The 13,315-nt window shown below is 35.2% G+C and overlaps 1 long non-coding RNA gene across 1 annotated transcript in view; it reads left to right on the plus strand.

Annotated features, from left to right (window-relative positions):
- Nucleotides 1–6,825, plus strand: part of LOC137233734 (uncharacterized) — a 58,217-nt gene extending 51,392 nt beyond the window's left edge. The window contains exons 2-3 of the long non-coding RNA XR_010947553.1: nt 5,471–6,564; nt 6,687–6,825. This is a non-coding gene — a long non-coding RNA (uncharacterized lncRNA). The remainder of the gene's footprint in view (nt 1–5,470; nt 6,565–6,686) is intronic.
- The last annotated feature ends 6,490 nt before the right edge of the window (nt 6,826–13,315 follow it).

The following is a 13,315-nucleotide window of genomic DNA, read 5'->3' on the forward strand; positions in this document are numbered from 1 at the left end:
AAATACCATTGATATAAAGCTCTTTTTTGCAAAGATGTAGCTTATTTTATTCGTCCACGACACTTTTAAAAATATATTATATAAGAGTGGGCGTGGTCCCTAACCGATTTCGTTAAGTTTTCTTCAAAGCATTCCTTGAAGAAAACTTAAACATTTTTTTCTTAATTTTTATATCAGGAGTCTCAATATCAGTCCACACGTCAAATTTCAACATCCTGGGTGTATTATTTACTAAATAATCAGGTTTTTGCGTTTTCCACTAATTAACTTTACGTTTTGTTCTTTTCATAAAATATAAAGCTAATATAATAAGAAATTTCTATAGAAATGTGATTTGAAAAAGCTGTGTAAATATATTGTATTTTTCATCATTAAGGCCATTGAAATTTTAATTATTTCGAGGAAAAAAAGTTACTTTGTATAAATTGCTTTATTGTTCAGATTCTTGAAATCTAGAAGGAAACGTTTTAACTTATTCTTTATTCACACGACCCATTTATGTATAAATAGCGCCCACAAAATTGTTATCGGTGTAGTTTATACTTAAAAAGCGTTGGAAATAGTCTTAAAACAAAATGTATTTACGCCATTACTTCGCGCTCCTCTCTTTGATATTTAGCTGCATTTCAACTTATACGAGTTCGGCATTTCGCGTTGTAGGGGGCATTCCTTGGCCAATAGAGTTTAGCCCACATTTGGTGTCAATACACTATTTCCAAAGAAATCGTTGTGCTGGTTCGTTGGTCACTTTGGGGAAGGTGGTTACAGCTGCGATTTGCGTGGCAAATTTACCAAATTTACAAGAGGGCGAATTAATTGTTACAGCTGGTGTAACGGATTTAAGTGATATACCCTCCGCTGGACAATGGAGCAGTGTGGCCAATATATATGTTCCACGTAGTTATAACCCCGAAACGAAAGATATGAATATAGCTTTAATGATATTGCGTGTATCGTTTAAAGGGAGTAATACGGTAAAAATAATAAAATTTTGCGAAACTGATTTAAAAGCGGGCAAGGAAATGCGAATTAGTGGATGGGGTTGGACAACTCCAAAAAATGGGATGACTTCGAATACACTCCAATCTACTGTCTTGACTATACTTCCAATGAGCACATGTTGGAGTTGGTACAGGCGAATAGAGAAGCCTTTCACACGAACAATGATTTGTGCTGAGAATGATAGATCTGTTGCGTGCTATGAAGATTTTGGGGGACCGGGCGTTGTGGATGAAGAACTTTGTGCAGTGTTATCACATAATATGGGTTGTTCGGACCCCGACTATCCGACTGTTTTTACAAATATAACTAATCCAAGAGTTGACACATTTTTAAAAGAAGCAATGCTGTTACAATTGCAGAGCGCTTTTATCACTCTACTCCCAATAAATAAATGTTAATAATTGCGATTTAAAAAAAAAAACATTTTTTTATTTTATACAATGACAGTGTGACACATGCAAAGGCCTAAGGTTGTGAGATCAAACTTTATTCTTAGCTTTGAAGTTCCCTCTTTAATAAGTAGAACATGAGATAAAAAGAAAATTGTGATGCAATGGAAATCAATACTGTGACCCGGCCTATGAAAAGGTGGCTTATGACTCAAAAAAGAAATTGCGAGAAACAGCTGTTAACACCTACTTTTTTTTTGAGTCATAAGCCACCTTTTCATAGACCGCGTCACATATGTAGTCTGATGTATTCTGACGCCATAGCATAACTCCTTAGTGATAACCACACCGTAGCTAAGCAACTTGTTTTTGGTTGAAGTACATAGCTGAGGCTAGCCTACGGTTTAGCTAGAATTTGTTGGGATATATATAAATATCGTGGTATATTAGAGACCTTGCTGATTTATTAATAATAAACAGGTAAGGACGAAACTGTCTTCAGACTTCATAGCCTTCAAGAATGGGGCTGAACAATATTCTTCTCCCATTCGTAATATCCAAATAATCGGCTGTATAAGATATGAAATATATAGTGAGCAGATGTACATATCTAAGCGATTTTTAAGATACATTTTAAATAAAAAATAGATAGGTACTTTGTGTGAGGATGCAAAGTTTCACGTTTTTTGTGGTCGGCATGAAGCACATATGTATCTTTGACCATGAATCACTTATCTCAACAATATATGCTGTAAGCGTAAGTATTTGATGAAATTTGAAGCTTCTAGCTGTTAAAATGGGGCAGTAATTACGAAAAGATTTTTACCACAATCGGTTGTGGAGGATATATGCTATATATACTACCGATTTCATCAGTTTTTTCAGACACAATATGTGCAATGGTGAAGTTTATAGCTTCAATCTGATAAATTGACGAAGAGATGACAAAAATTCTCTTTTCTGAAAAATCGTTTGTATCGGAGATATATGCTATAGTGGTCCGGTCTGGCCGGTTCCGAAAAATGTCTTATCGGACACCTAAATATACCCGCTCACCAAATTTTATGACGGGATCTTAAAAAATGAGAGACTAGTGTGCATACAAGCAGACAGACGCATGGCTAAATCAACTGAGCTCTTGTTGTTGTTGTTGTTGTTGTTATTGTTATTGTTGTTGCTGTTGTAGCGATAAGGACACTCCCTTGAAAGGGTTGCGCTACACAACCCCTTGAAGCCATTTGGTATTTTAGTCGCCTCTTAAAACAGGCAGACATATTCTAACCCCCTAACCGGCTGGGATAGCTCTTCATACTGATCATTTCGGTATACTTATTGGTTGGTCTATCTCTTCTCCTTTAAGGGCTTACATTTTTGAGATTCGTGACAAGCTTAATATACCATTTCATTTTCATGAAAGGTATAAACATCATTTTGTGTTCTGCAGCTTTCCTGAAGTATGCACTCCATTACTGTTATTTCTTACAATTCCTGTGACTACAGCTAGTGCTGAACGATCATTTTCGAAACCAAAATTTATAAAAACATTCTAAAGAAGCTCTATGAGACAAGGCAGGTTATGCAACTTGGCTATTCTGTCTATTGGAAATTCTATGGTCCGAACTTTAAACTTTTATGATGTTATAGACACTTTTGCGGAAAAGAAAACTCAATAAATAAATATATTATTGAAACTAAATTGTTATTTTTATTTCATTATAAATGCATTCAAGACTCCGCCTTTTGCTATCATGGACTACAGTCCATTCTCCCTTGTCTGAGAGAGGAGACCTATGGCCATTAGTGGGACATATACAACGTTTAATTGAGTACGCTGAATCTTAAGTTTATTGAAATTAAACTAATTACAACGTGACGACTTTTATGGATAGGGTTCCATCAACAGAGTTTGCCACGGGCCCCATATGCTATAGTTATGCCACAGCTATCCTAGCAGTGCACCAATAATTAATTAATTTCTTTCAAAACTTAATAATTCGCTTGAGATAGGGTCAAATATCAAAAGATATTTGGAATATTTGCTGTTTTTAAAACTTGTTTATGAAGGAAAAACTTTGAAAAGCTGGAGCAGTGAACGTCTTGGTCACAAGGAACAAAATTTCACAAAAAAATGTCCTAATCTTTACGAAGCTTCACTGGAGTTTATTTTCCACTACACGTCACCAATTGTACGTATTTTATAGTGCAGTTCGGCATTTATACTGTGACTTTAAAAGACCACGCAATCAATGTTTTTTCCTTAAAAGCAATATCAATTCCAAATAAATTATTTATCCTATAGGACTGACTTTTCACATAACTTGCTTTTGTAATATATATATAAAAAGTGGGCGGGTTACAGATAAGCTCGTGTACCAAATTTGGTGAAGATATCCCAATATTTACTCAAGTTATCGTGTTAACAGACAGACGGACAGAGGGACATGGGTCAATCAAATTTTTTTTCGATACTGATGATTTTGATATATGGAAGTCTATATCTATCTCGATTCCTTTATACCTGTACAACCAACCGTTATCCAATCAAAGTTATAATTCCCTGTGTACAAGTACAGCTTGGTATAAAAAATAAGAAAAAAAATATGCTTAAAGCAAGAAAGCTGTACCATCGAAAGAGACAGGTACCGTTAGGTATTCGTAACATTTTTTTTTTATTATTTGGTATACAAAATTACATACTTAGAAACATAAGTACATAATATAATTGGACCATTCACAAGTGTTGTAACATTTTAAGATTTGAGTTGTTTCCATGGTTTCCAATTTAAAATTTGATTAAAGAGTAGTACCAACTGGAGACCTTGTGCCTTGCTGTTCGTCGAACGACCAAACCTTAAGGTTTGCATGAGAGAGGAGACTTGGTTAATAAACGAAATTTAATATACATAATATCCACCGATTGATTTTAAGACGCCCAGGGGCCCTATTCAGTTACTACGAGTTTTGAAATGTACATTTTTCTTTCATACAAATTATATGAAGAAAAAGTGTACATTTTAACACTCACAGTTATTGAATAGGGCCCCAAGTTATACTTACTTACTTACTTTTTTGGCGCTTAACCGTCTAAACGGTTATGGCCGTCCAACAAAGCGCGCCAGTCGCTCCTTCGCTCCGCCAACCGGCGCCAATTGGTCCCACCAAGGGAGTTTAAATCGTTTTCCACCTGGTCCTTCCAACGGAGTGTGGGCCGCCCTCTACCTCTGCTTCCATAGGCCTGTTCCGATAAAAACACTTTCTTGGCCGGAGCATCAGCTATCATTAAATCTTCTTCGATACTCGCCATCGCCAACGCGTAGAAGCCCATACATTTTTCGAAGGACTTTTCTCTCGAACACTCCCAAAGCCGCTTCATCTGCTGTAGTCATGGTCCATGCTTCTGTCCCATATAGCAGGACGGGTACGATAAGTCACTTGTAGAGCATGATTTTCGTTCGCCGAGAGAGGACTTTACTTTTCAATTGCCTACATAGTCCAAAGTAGCATTTATTGGCAAGATTGATTCTTCGCTGGATTTCAGTACTAATGTTGTTGCTAGTGTTAATGCTGGCCCCAGGTTATAACACAGCAATAATTAGGGCGCACAAAAATATACCTTCCTGCAGCATGACCATTGTGATTATGGTGCTTCACGAAGCATCGCTCATCCTACTAAGTTAACTAGCATTTTAATATATTTATTTTTATGGCTGATAAATATTGTTTTTCTGTTATAATATTTAAATATTTTTTTCATCAATATTCATCGGCTTCAAAGATTATTATTGACAAATTCACGCCAAACTATTTGCTTACAACAAAAATCGTTGTTGTACCAAATTATGACCAAATTGTCGGCAAATGATGGACAGCTGAGCGCCAAACAACAATGTATTTATGTGTGTGACATTCATTTGACATTCGTTGTGACATATGTAGACAAGCAAGTTAGCAATTAAGCGATTTGTATGGCATTGTATGTATCTATGTAAAAAAATTAACAACTAATTTATTGAAAAAAAAATATTTTAAATTATTTGACTTTACTTATCAGAAGCTTATAAAACATTTCTATTTTTTAGAGCGAGATAGCAAGCTGACCATGAAATTGTGTGCGCTAACAACAACAACTTTACACAACTGACCGGAAAAGGGTTCAAAAAAAAAACGGAATAAGTTTTAAAAATTTAATTAATATGCAGCTGCGTATACGTTATTAAGCGTAATTTCTCTGAAGTCCATAGAAGGCCCCTAAAGAATTTTGACAAACGAAATATTTCATTAAAACCTTAAACACCCACACACATACATTCATGTAAATGTAGCCGCTTATTCAGAAGTATCAGCAACTCCGTGGAGACTTTTTCAAAAATCTCAAATCAGTTGTGAGCTAAGCGTGCAGTCAGGCATGCCAATAGAGATTTGACAAGCTGCAATTGAGCGCAAGAGATCGTCAAGAAATTGCAGTCATTTGGCTGCATAAAATATGAAACATTTTATTTGTATATTCTTCATATTTACTTTGTTGGTGTTGTACAGTAATGGCATTCCAGCGGCACAGCGCACAAGATTGAATGCAAAATATTTGCGCAACTCGCACACAGCACGTCAACTAGCTTTAGCGCCATATCCAGCGGCGGGACAGCGACCGGATGTGCCTTTTGTGCTACCAACTGAAGACCAAACTGAACCGCCAGCTGTAAAGATGGAAGAGGAAACAATAATAAAAAGATGAAAGAAGATTATGAAGCCGCTGAAGTATACGTAGAAGATGTGAATCCAATGTCAGCTGATGCGGCAGAAGATGACACCATTGAGTCTTTGCCAGTGTCCGTGCCGCAGTTGAGTGTACAAAGTAATGTAAATGATGATGGCGAAAATGACGAAAACGCGGATATTGTACCTGAAAGAAATGTTGAATCACTGCCAAGTAAGCTTTATTTGCTTTTATGAATGGGAAAATGAGAGAAAGTAAGACAAATAGTCACAAGCAGTTTGTTCAAAAATAAAATTAAAGCGAAAACGCACGCACTTGGTGATTTAAAGTTTTAAATAAAATTATTTTAAATTAAAAAAAAGAAAACCAAAATTATAGAAGAAGCAGAAAGCAGTGCGGAGAATAGGTTTTAAACTTGTATTAACGGTATTTGCAAATGGCAAACAAAACAAACTATGTGTAAATATTTTTGTTATTTGCATCTTCTTAAATACACACACACACACACACACAGATGCACTTAAGTTCACGCTCTATCATAGGCATTGCAACTTTTACACTCTCATTTTTTATATTTGCAGATTTGTACGCATAATTACCGTTGCAACCACAAAAATATTTAAATGTTTACCCAACGTCTGTAAACAAAAAATTTATTTGGCTCGGCTGTAAATCTTCGCAAATAAACTCGCAGTCGCTTGCAAACTAAAGCAATTAATCCTAAACAAATATGCAAACTCTTCTTTTTCTTTGTCTATGTATTTGTTGTAATTGTTTAAACTTCGAATAGCATTATGAACAAAAGTTGCACTGCTGCTCTCTAATAAAATATGGACATTTTGTGTTTAAAGGCGCCTATTTTGCTATTTCCAATCTAAAACTATTATTTTCGATATGTCCACAACAGTTAGCAATTATTTTCTCTAAAATAAAAAATAGATATTTAAATAAATGAAAGCAAACAACAAGTGCCGGTTCAGTCGAATTTCAGAAAAAAGTTCTACCAAAAAAAAGCCAAAACAAAATCGACGTATTGAATTTCGTATAATTTTCTAAACGACAAAGCAATAAGGCAATAATATTTTCTTTTTATATTTGCACTAGCATACATACACACATACATACATACAGTGTGTGCAAAATAAAATGTGTGCAGTTAAATATACACACATTCATATAGAACAAATATGCTTTGTATTTTTGAGTATTAAGAGGTTCACTTTATGTCACAAAAAAGTTTCACTACAAATCAACGCTCCCACGATTAAAAAAGGATGTCCTTAAAAGTCTGCGCATACGCCATGACGCACAGTGAGCAAAAATTTGTACAATGTTAAAAAAAAAAACTGAAAATTGAGTTGGTATAAATGTTATTTAAGCTTAATTGAGCTTTAATACTGCATATATAAAAAAGTTCTAGAAAAAAGATTTCTAAGCTAGAACGTGTTGAACGCTTTTCAAAAAATTCACCCATTGATGCATATTGGAACCATTTTCCGTCATCCCTTGTCAAATTTAGTTAGGAGAAAAACCGTCTTCGGCGTTGCGCTATATTCGTTCGTACGAAAAATGGTACTGATAATGGGGCAGGCCGAAACCGGTTGTTCGGAAAATGAACAACACAAAACGAATCCATTGCCCTTTCTCAAATCTTTACTTAAAAAAAAAAATTGTATAGGAACAAAAGTTCAGAAATCGAGTTCGATAGCTTTCTTCTAAATCTCATTCTTTTAATACAAACAAATCTTAAAGTTTATAGGCTTTGGACTTTAGAATGCTGCTATAGCACCCTACTGGATAGGTAATATTTTTTTTGTTTTGCTCCCAAATTGTTTAGGACTCCAATGCATTCATCCACTAACTTAAAATAAGTTGCGTAGGACTGCTACCTGATTTCTAATATAATGTGAATACTCCTCGAGAACAAGCCTCTCCGTAGACGTTCGCTACCGCAAACTTCTATGGCATTCATTCCATTGGTATCGAATGAAGTTCGGCTCATAGGTACCAGCCCCTGTTTTTCCGTCATCATTAAATTTTGATCCGTTCGTGAAACAGACCTATGAGTTAGGGTTAACATATAGATTTTCTGTTTGCCCAAGAATTATGTGCACAATGCACACCTCAGAATTTCAATATGGGATTTTATATGATTTTTCCTATTTCTTTCGTATCGCACACCTGGATCATAACAGCGATCAACTTAAAAAATAACTTTATTCAGTAAACGCGAAAAACTGACTTCCTCATCCATATACCCATACAATTTTTTATTTTTTACAAATTATTTTCTCTCTGATCAGCAGATTCATAAATAAATTGAGTGTGCAGTTCGGTGGGTATTGAATTAAAATATCCAGTGGTATCAAAATTTGAATTTCAAGTTTTTGAGTTAGCTCCCTGTTGATCTATGTTGGTATGCAATATATCCTGTCATGTTTTCGGTATTGAGCTCAATAATATTTTGAAGTCTTCATGCAGCAAGTGTTGCCTCTTTCTATATTAGAGTAGGGGAGGAAAATATTCCCCATTAGGCACTAAGTGCATTAGCAGGGGACTTTCTCGTCGCATGTCGTTCAGCAGTTTGCATAATTTTGTTATTGCCGTCCTCTGCGTGCTCTATTTTAAATTTTTTCCCATCATTATTTTACTCTTAAGGGGCTCTATAGTTTCTTCTGGTATAATTTTGAGCTCGGAGGTCGTTCTCAGATAGTTTTGTTTAATATAACAATTGTAGCTCTTTAAAGTATGCTTCCTGTTGTCAACTAAAAATAAACGGCTATGTAAAAACCAATTCGAAGCTCACAAAAGGTCGGATGTCAAAACCAAATTACAATAAAAAACAAATAAGCCCGGTTGTGTTCAGTGATCTTCTCAACAGAAGTCCTACATTCCTAGTTCCACTACGTTGAGTTGTGCCCTTTTTTTACCAAAACACAGTTTATAAAAATTTAGTGAGCTTGCTCCTAAAAATATGCTAAATATTATTTCACATCCCAATCAAATTTCTTTCACATACCAAACCCCAACTGGAAAATGTAATAATAATTCATCTGGCATGGAAAAAAAGATTTGCATTTAGGCCTTTGGGTCGATTTATTAATCGCGCCATCGATTTTTCGATAGGTTTTGGTTTTCAGGAAAAAAAAGTTCCACTAAGCATAACCAAAAAAATTATTTTTGAGCCTGCAAAATTTGAGTTTTTTGACTTTTTTTCTTTGATTTTTAAGGTTTTTTCATGACCTACTTAAAAAATTTTCATTTGATTTTAAAATTTTCATGTATACCCTGTCCGACTAAAAATTATCTGCTAAAAACTTTGGCGATAACAGGTTTTAGAAAAAAAAAATAAATATTTTTTGGGTTTTGAGGAGTGTTTTGGTGAAAAAATGTATTTTTTCGCCATTTTTTTTAAGGGCTTCTTCAGAAACGTGCAAAAGTGTTGCCGATGAAAACGAATTTGCCTCATAGTTCCTATCCCACTTAAAATTATGCGATAAAAACGTTGCCATTAACAGTTAAAAAAAAAAATTTTTTTTGGTTTTCGGGACTTGTTTTGGTCGAAATCGATTTTTTTTCATTTTCAAGGCTCCAAATCATTTTTTATGTATATGTTTCCGTTAGACCCACCAATAAGTATACCAAAATGATCAGGGGACGGGCTAAGTTGATTTAGCCATGTCCGTCTGTACGTCCGTCCGTCCGTCTGTCCGGTTGTTTGAACGCAAACTAGTCCCTCAATTTTTCAGATATCTTGATGAAATTTGGTAAGCAGGCATATTTTGATGGGTGATTTGACATTTGTCGGAATCGACCGGATCGGACCACTATAGCATATACCTCCCATACAATCGATTGTTCAATAAGAGGATTTTCGCCATTTGTGCCCCATTTCTGCCTCATTTTAACAACTATCAACATCAAATTTTACCACAAGCTTACGTATTGGGCATAGATTGTTGTCTGAAAAAATCATCAAGATCGGACATATTTATAATATATATCCCATACAACCGACTGTTCAGGTAAGAGGATTTTCATCATTTTTGTCGAAATCGGTTTTTAGTCCCAAGTGAATTCATGCGCTAAAGATGGTGAGGCTGAAACGACGAAAATTCTCTTATCTGAAAAATCGGTCATTAATTAACACACAGGAAATTTTTGTTTTGTTGTTTGAACTCTTTATTGAATTTATGAAAATGACAGTTTGCAAATATTTTCTAATACAAAAAAGTGTGAAAAATGTGGGAATTCATTTTAAAGTTCAGAGATTTCTTTGCAAATCCTGCTTGGATTTCATTCGGCTGGTTTAGATACGTTGGATACTAGCTGAACGTACCGCTCGTTGCCTTGAATATGGCATGGAATATTCGGATCCGGAAGCAGTAGATCTTCTTCGTATTCGTCTTCAAAATAAACTTTCAAATGTTCATACGGTATACCTCTTGTGAATGGCAGTTCTGACAGCTCATGATTGTCGTTCAAATTAATCATATGAACGTAATCAGTGCAATCAAAATTAATTTTTGGTTTTACGTCGGCACGGAGAGATGGATCAAATAAATTATCACGAATATATAAAACATTTCCCAGTGCATACTTCCGAATATATTTTCGTTCGTCGAAGACCATGCTGAGTAAAACGTTTTCACAAAGTGCAAAATAGGAATTATTATCAATTGTGTTGTTGATCACTCTACGTAAATTGTCTGGCAAATATTGCGTCCATCGTATGAATTTGGGTCAACCACGTCATCCCCAAAATCAAAATGCCCATAACAAAATCCCCAAATCAAAATACCCAAAATCAAAATCCCCAAAATCAACATCACCAAAATCAAAATCCCCAAACTCATAATCCCCAACACAAAATCCCCATTTTATGTGTGAAATAAATTCAAATTAGGTTTAAAATCGCCGCGACCAAAACAGGCTAATAATCCATACCAACTTTCTGCATAGGCGGCCTTCGGCCGCGCTTATAAAAAATAACCCTGGACTACGCCATGCCAAGTCCGGGTGTGTGGTATAACCGTGGCTACCGCCACGGTGATGTCCTTCTGCGTAGTACACGCTTCTGTTAGCTTGATCGAATTAGAGCGACTAGCAGTCCTATACATATATGGATAAGTAAAAATATTTATTGCCAAAACGTTAATATATAGTTATACATACATAAATATGAATGAAAGAGAAAAGAGATATTGCTATTTTTTACACGGTCATGATGCTTATCATAGCACTGGGATTTTGTGTTAGGGGATTTTGAATTTGGGGATTATGTGTTTGGGTAATTTTATTTTGGGGGATTTTGTGTTTGGGTATTTTTTTTTTTTTGGATTTCGTGGCACTCCCTATGCATTTTCCAAGCAAAGCAACTACCGTATAGAATCGACTTATAATATTTGAGGTTAAAATACATGGGAACGTACCCGAACATTATGTATGTTGCCAATATTTTCAAATTCTCGGACGAAGGATTCTACAGGCTTTTGTGAGCCATCTACCATGATTTATAGGGCCCGGTGTAATCATTGCCAGTGAAGGTGGAACGTAACCATTCGAAATAGCATTAGCAATTTTGTATAGATACTTCGCATCCGTTGATAGTTTCTTCTCTTCATCTTCATCCAAGGGTGGTGGCATGTTTTCAAGTGGAATCGCTTTGTAACGTAGTGTTACAATAACGTAACCCCCTGTATTTCCTTATTCACTTAAACCTGAACCTCCCTGTAGGTAGAGCGCGGAGGATTTGACATAAAATTGAATTTTTGTTATTTTCGACAAAAGCTTATCATATTATTAAAATATTTACATTGGTTACTGTTCCCTAGATATTTAAGTTCAAAATCATTTATAATCGAAACACGACTACTTAATATTTTTATTGGTATAAAGCGAAATAGAGAAAATGACAAATGCGTCAAATCATCCCACTTTTAAGGAGGATTTGTCACTGTCTTAGGAGGATTTCACAATATGCAGGAGGATTTATCATGTTACTAATTCCAAAGAAACTTCAAAGATTAATTTTTTGTTTTGTTTAGATATTTATTTCATTTATTATTTTAGTTCATTTGTTTACATGAGTATTAAAAAAAGTACATGAAGACAATGCAAATAAAATTTTAGCGGACGTCAAGACCTGAAAAATTCACTTTAAACTGTATCTTTCCTTTTCGTGTAGAGGTACCAGGCAATTGTATAGGATCTGTAAGTTTGGCTACCCAATCGGTTGGTAATGCTAATTTGATATCTTCAACTACAGGTTCGCAAAAAGTATATGTATTGTTTTGTCTTCTAAAATATTTGATTGTGTACGGCAAATTACTCGCCCTTGCAACAGCTATTACCAATCCAACATAATAGAAATTCCTATCATTTCCAAATTTAATAAGGACATAATCATCGCAAACGCCTTCCACATTATCGGTAAATTTAATTTTTTCCAATTCTTCACTCATGGACTCATCGCTTTCCTGCCATATCAACGAATTGTCGCAGTCTCTGACGCTATAGTTATCACTGTCATTACTGTAAGAATCAAGTAGTACACGTTTAACGATCTTTGCTTTTTTAATTTTTTCTGCTTATTGTTTTTTGGTCTTTTGCAATGATAGATCTATTAATCGATTTTTTCCGGGGTTTCAGTGTAAATTCTTGATTTTCCTGCCGGACGACTTTTGAACATTTTTCGGGGTTTTAGTTTTGGCAGCGGTCGAATGTTCTGTGGTGTGTTATGAAGCGTTTCAACCACTGAAGTGGTTAAAACTTTAGGACTTAAAGGAATCTCAGCCAAGCTGTTTTCAGTCGGAAAGTTTGAAGAGCAAATCGGTCCATCGTTATGTTCTTTTTTCCCTTAAAATTCTTCTACTTCACAAAACTCGCTTTCATCAAATATATTGGAATTGAAAGGGTAAATTCCTGTAGAATGTTCTCTGGGGAAAATGCTCTGAGAAAAGAGGTAAATGACAGCGACGGAATATCGTATATTGTGATTCCTTGTGTTTTTTCTGGGTTATTTACAATGTAATTGTTAAATGAGGCCTTGCATTGTTTCTTAAATGGCCCAAATACCCCTACATCTAATGGCTGCAATCGATGAGACGTGTGCGGTGGAAAAGAGAGTAAAACAATCCCTTTGTTGCGGCAGAATAAAATAGCTTCAAGTGAGCAGTGAGACGCATGATTGTCCAAAAGAAGAAGAATG

The sequence above is a fragment of the Eurosta solidaginis genome, chromosome 5 (genome assembly GCF_040869045.1).
Source record: "Eurosta solidaginis isolate ZX-2024a chromosome 5, ASM4086904v1, whole genome shotgun sequence".
NCBI lineage: Eukaryota > Metazoa > Arthropoda > Insecta > Diptera > Tephritidae > Eurosta > Eurosta solidaginis.